At 44.9% G+C, this 6,338-nt stretch overlaps 1 protein-coding gene across 1 annotated transcript in view; it reads left to right on the forward strand.

The window, feature by feature from the left end:
- Positions 1–1,995: 1,995 nt before the first annotated feature.
- Positions 1,996–6,338, forward strand: part of F9 (coagulation factor IX) — a 64,821-nt gene continuing 60,478 nt past the window's right edge. Inside the window, exon 1 of the mRNA XM_066640024.1 lies at positions 1,996–2,042. The gene's annotated coding sequence lies outside the window, so the exon portion shown is untranslated. The remainder of the gene's footprint in view (positions 2,043–6,338) is intronic.

Raw genomic sequence — 6,338 nt, forward strand, 5'->3', positions numbered from 1 at the left:
TCTGCTCCACTGCCTGATTTGCTGTCTGAAAGTCAGAACCCCAATAGCCTGACCCAGGCACAATGTCACAGACAAAATTTAATGAGCGGGAAACATTTTCCTTCTGGAGCTATCTGCCTAGCCAGCAATTAATTCACATTTCAAAATATATTGCCATTTCTGGCACAGGCAACCACAGAGCTGGCCACAAACCCCTGAACTACCATACTTTAAAAAAAGAAAAAAGAAAAATGTCTGGCACACTCAGAAAGGTTCTATATTTAGAACAAGGTTGCTATAGGTCACAAATGCACACACTGTAGAATGGTTTCATTAAAGGGTGCCTTAAGAGACATGAGACAGCAACTTTGCGGAACTGAAGCAGGTCCAGGGCTGCTTAGTACCTGGAAAAGAGACTGCTTGGGCATATGAGGGGCACTGCCGAGTTTCATCATGGGGAAAAAGTCAGAATGGGAACATACTATAACAGTAGCACTTTGAAGGAAACTCTGGGGAGGTTTTTCATTTGCAAATCACAAGTTTTTTTTTTACAAACAATGCTTATAGTTTTGTTTGTTTTTGCAGCACCTTTCCTGGTTGTGTACTTAATAAACTCACATTTTGGACTGGAGTGTAGTTCAGTTACAAAATGATTCTTTCCAGCATTCTATCCTGCACAAGTTTATGGACTCAGCTAAAAGTATTCTGGAAACCCATTTGTACTACAAACCTCTATAAGGTTTAATACCAGTTTTAAGTGACAGCCCCCACCAGGAAATCCAGGGAATAGTAAAAATTTAACACCAAAATATAGCTTTACCCATTTCTGGCTCTTCCTTTTGCATCTTCCAATGTAGCAATGACCTTCTCTGCTAACTTATTCAGAGGATAACAGATCTACTAACAGTTCACTTCCTGGGAGGGAGCAACTGATTTCAGATTCCTAACAGCATTGCCAAATTTCTTCACTGGCCCTCCCCCATTCTTGCACTTTCAACATCAGCCCCAACATGTCAGCAAGTATTAGTAAGGCTGATCTCCATGTCAGGAAAAGCTTCTGAAGAGAAGGCAACCATTAAGGGCATAGATGCCAACGGTGCTGTGTTTTGTCCTGGTCAGTTGGCAACTCAAAGTCTCCACTATGGTAAAATGTGTAAGGCCTTTACTGAAGGGATTCGAATATTTTTAATGGAATAGTTACAACTTGAGAGCACACATGACAATTGGAAAGTGACTCCCAATCTTATGTGTTCCATTCCTTTCTTTGGGGGGACCGGTGTCAAATTAGGGATTGCATTTCATTGACTGTTGGGGAGGAGGGGTTGTTGACACAACCAGAAAGCTCAGAAGGTGAGGAGGGCTCCAACAGAAAATGAGGGGGTAAAAGGGGATGAAATATTGAAGCACAGATCTCAGTTCTCACTAAGCCATAAGGGAAAGAGTAGGGAAGATGGAAGAGGGCTTGCAGAATGGTACTGAAACAGGGAGATTCTACTGCTCTTTCCATATTGTATGAACCAAATATACTTTGCAATGTTAGATTTGTTTGCCCAAATGAGTTTTTGGTATAACCCTCCCCTCCGTTAATGCCACCTACCTTAGGCTGGGCTAAGAAATCCTTTCCCTGACACAGTGGTGCGAGCTGAGAAGCTATTGTTAGCCTAGAATCCCCAAGCACTCTTGAGAGAAGGTCTTGATTAATCCTGTCTTTTTCACATGCTCTTTTTCCTGCCTTGTGCCCTTTAAAACAACACTGTCCTTCAAAGTCTCCTGCTCCCAGTTTTCCTTAGGGTCAGTTGAGGAAAACACTCCAAAAGGCACACAATCTGTCAGTTCTGGGGACTGCTGGGAGGGTAAGAGGAAAGAAGGGTTCTGGGCTGCCTTGGAGGCTTACCAGACCCAGCTAAAGAAGTGGCAAGTCACAGGGTCCCTGCAGCTGCTATTTTTAATGAGGCAGAATTCCCAAAGTTGTTTTGACTTTCCGAGTTGTTCACCCTGAAGTGCTAGAGAAGGCAGCTGTTGGATCACCTTACAGCACCAAGGCTTCTTTTCAAAGCAGGCTGGTAAGAGAGACTAACAAGGAACACTTGTCCATTGAGATTACCTGACAAAGATCAACTGCACCTTCTCCCACTTTAACCCATTTTTGCCCAGCCCACAGACGTACACATTTCATCCCTGTTGCATATACGAAATGTTGGGTAGAAATGGCTTAACCAAGTCACTGTACTCGGGTCACCAGCCAGTGGTTCTATGAGGGAGGCAGGCCAACATTCCAGCTTAGAGGCACCATACCTCAATTTCCAGTTGCTGGGGGGGGGGGCATAACAGGAGATTAGAGTGGCTGCCATGCTTGTGGGGCTCCTGCAGGCACCTGGTTCTCTACTGTGGGAAACAGAATACTGAATCTGATGGACGTTTAGTCTGATCCATGAGGGCACATACTTATTAAAAGGGGATTAGACAAAACTCTTGGAGGACAGGTCAATCAATGGCTATTAGCCATGACAGCTAAATGAGATCTCCATGGTCCAAGGCAATAATTTCTGCATGCCAGCTGCTGGAAAGCAAGCTGTGGGGGAGGCAAAACAGGAGGAATGCTTCTGCCTTTTTGGCCTGTTTCTTGGCATCCTGGAAGTATTGATGGCACCCCATCTACAAATGCTAGTGTCCCCCAGAGGCCTCTGCATTATTGTAGAACTTCTGGGGGGTGGTGTCTCTGGTGACTGATAGGAGGGTCGGAGGAGCTGTTGTCACCAGTAAATCAAGTTAGAAGGGACCACAGGAAGTCCAATGCAGCAGATTGCAAGGCTTCTATAGCTTGCGGGGGTCGAAGTGCATGTGGGAAGCAGTCATTCAGCAGCAGCTTCAACTCAGATTTTGAACTAGAACAGGAAGCTGCCAAGAATGCTAGCTTATTGTTGCATGTTCATAGAATCATAGAGTTGGAAGGGACCCACAAAGTCACTTGGTCGGACCCCCTCCCAGTAGCAGGAAACTCTCCTACAGCAGGGGTTCTCACACATTTAGCACCGGGACCCCCTTTTTAGAATGAGAATCTGTCAGGACCCACCAGAAGTGATGTCATGGCTGGAAGTGACATCATCGAGCAGGAAAATTTTTAACAATCCTAGGCTGCAGTCCTACCCACACTTACCCAGGAGTAAGTCCCATTGACTATCATTGTTAATATACATAGTAGCTTGTTCAAAGTACAGATATGTCACATTTCCCCAAATACAGTCACATACCATGGGAACATCAAGTCTAATATATTAAAAATAAAATATTGAAATGAATGGGGACCCACCTGAAATTGGCTCACGACCCACCTAGTGGGTCCCGACCCACAGTCTGAGAAACACTGTCCTGTTTGCACCCACTGGATCTAGTTCTACTCTCAGAGACAGCTGAGAACAGTTTTGTTCCTTCTTCCACAGGACAGCCCTTCAGGTATTTGAAGAGCACTATCATATCTGCTCTCAGCCTTCACTTCTTCATGCTAAACATACCAAGTTTCCTCAACTTTCCCTCAAGGGGCTTATTCTCCAGCCCTCTGTCATTCTCTTCTTTTAACCCGCTCCTGTCTGGTTGCATCTTTCTTAGTGAGGTGCCCAGAATTGGATGTGTGCAAATGATATAGGAGTAAAGCACTTATAGAGACAACCTCATCAAAAGGTTTGCCTTTTTGGTGGGGAGCTACTGCCCCCAATGTAGATGAAACTACAGGTCCCTGCCTGTAGGTGAACCAGGTACATGGATGAACTCCCACCCATCAGCCTCTCAGAGTGTAGCTGGAAAAACCATGCTATAGTCATGTTGTTCCTCTCCTACCCGGTCAGCTAGCTAGAGACCCGACTCAGCCACAGAATTTAACACACAGCGGAACATCCCTCTTGGCCATTGCATGTAATTCAATCGGATGCATGACGTTAAGGGGGAAATCTGCCAACAGGCGCTACTCCATAGATGCTAATAAGACGGGGCACTAAAAGACCCACCACAGCAGCTGCAGCCAGCGTGGAGAAGGGGGAGGGTTGTCATGTGACTGGTCTCCTCTGGAAGGAAGCCAGCCACCTGTTGCAAAGAGGGCAAAGAGACAATGGGGAAGGGAGCATGGTGCTTACTCAGGGGGAAGCAGAATGCACCCCATTGCTGCTTGTGCAAACAGGTGTGGCTGCAAAGCAGGCAGCCATCTATTGCTGTGGACCTCTTGACCTGATCTCTTCTGCCCCCAATTTCTCCTAGCTGCAAGGGTTGGAAGAAGGAGTTAGGGAGAAGGAAACTATGGGATGGACTTGGGTTGTTCAGAGGCCAAATCAGCTTCAATTTCCATCCTTATAGTCAGTGTTGTCTCCTATAGCCAGGGTGACCAGATACAATGGAGGACAGAGCACCTATACCTTTAACCATCGTAGTGAAGAGGGAATTTGAGCTGCACCTGCTAAAATTCCATCTTCTGTACAATGATTAAAGGTACAGTCACTCTGTCCTCCAAGTTGTATCTGGTCACCCTGCCTACAGCACTGAGTTTTCCAGGAAAGAAGTTCAGGCCCATTGGTTTTAGAACATTTTTGTGAAACTTTTCTCTGTTCTGTTGTTTTGACTTTTTATTTGTCTTTACTGGTTTGATTTTTTTAAACGTAATGCAGTTTACAAGCTTACTCCTATTCATGTATACTCAGACATCAGTCCCATTGTATTCAATGGGGCTTACTCCTAGGAAAATACCTATAGTATTGCAGCCTTAATTTTTTTTTTTTTTTTGTACATATGGAAACTTGCATTGAAAAGAGATATAAAAAGCTTTTAAAGAAATACTAAAAGCCTATGTGAGCTCCTGGCTCAGCTAGCTTGAATCTGACCTAAAGCCAGAAGTTTCTAGTTTGCCTTTTTGAAAAGGATTTGGCAGGATGTTGAAAGTTGGCAAACATGCCGCCTAGGAACAGGGTCTTAGCCTGATTCACCTGAAGATACTACCAGGGATTAAATCTCTCTCTCTCTCTCTCTCTCTCTCTCTCTCTCAACTCCACCCCACTGCCTCCAGTGGTGCAATTATAAAATATAAATAAAGAAGTACCCAAAGTTCTTTCCACAAATATCCAAACTCTTCTATCTTAAGGGCCCTGTGCGACCCTAGCCATTTCATTTCTAATTTGATATCTAGTTTACTTGGCTGTTTCTATTCCAAGGCAAGGCAGCCCCACTGTGCAAAATATTCCTGCATTGATTGCTGAAAAGAAATGGCTGTATGCAAATATACCCCTACTGACTAAGGGCACAATCCTATCCAATTTTCCAGTGCTGGTGCAGTTGTGCCAGTGGGATGTGGGCTGCATCCAGCAGTGGAGGGGCAGTAACTTGGGCCTTCTCAAGGTATGGGAACATGTGTTCCCTTACCACGGGTCTGTATTATGGCTATACTAGAGCTAGAAAGTTGGACAGGATTGGGCTCAAAGGGTGCAATCCTAACCCCATGTCAGTGCTTTCCAGCACTGACATAAGGGCAATGTAGCTCTGAGGTAAGGGAACAAACATTCCCTTGCTTTGAGGAGGCCTCCATGAGTGACACCCAACTACAGGATGTAGCACAGATCCCAATGGCACCGCTATGCCAGTGCTGGAAAGCACTGACATAAGGGGTTAGGATTGCACCTTAAATGGGTAGCACAGAGACTGTGGATTAATTTCTCTGAGCAGTTCAGCAAAGTAAACCACACACCCAAAGGTGATAACACGTATTATGCTCTCAAAATGAACCAGTTTCACCTAGTTGGGACTGGAATATAGCGTAGGATGCATTCTGAGTTTCTGATACAGCTACCTCCATAGGTTTCCAGTCTCTAAATCTACCATGGACAGCCATGGCCATCCATAACATCAAAGATGATTCTAAAATGTGGAAATATTTTGGTTTCCACAATGCATAGCACATGCGTTGACTGAGTACTCAACACTGGATGGCAGCTGAAGGGCTCAAAAAATCCTACCTTTCTCTGTCATTTTTTGACCTATTTTTGGACACTTCCAGCACCCTCTCCCCAACCAGGGTCTTCTGTGATGTCTGAGCATCCAAACACAGACATCCTCCTGCAATGGTTGTCTTTAAAAAAATAATAATAATTCTGTGCCCTTACAGAAAGGGACATGTAAATTGTGTCTTCTTGGCTGGCTCTCCCTGAAGCAAAGGATTCTGGTCATCCCTCTGTTGAAATTGACACATGTCTACCTGGTTAGGGCAGATGGGGGGGATGTCCAGGTGGTCCAAATGTCCAACCGATGACCCTATTACATCAGCAGACCTGCATTTCTTAAGTTCACACACAGAGATGCTTTGGGTTGTTGCCTCTGGTTCATCT

This window comes from Tiliqua scincoides, chromosome 12 (assembly GCF_035046505.1).
Source record: "Tiliqua scincoides isolate rTilSci1 chromosome 12, rTilSci1.hap2, whole genome shotgun sequence".
In the NCBI taxonomy this organism is placed as follows: Eukaryota; Metazoa; Chordata; class Lepidosauria; order Squamata; family Scincidae; genus Tiliqua; species Tiliqua scincoides.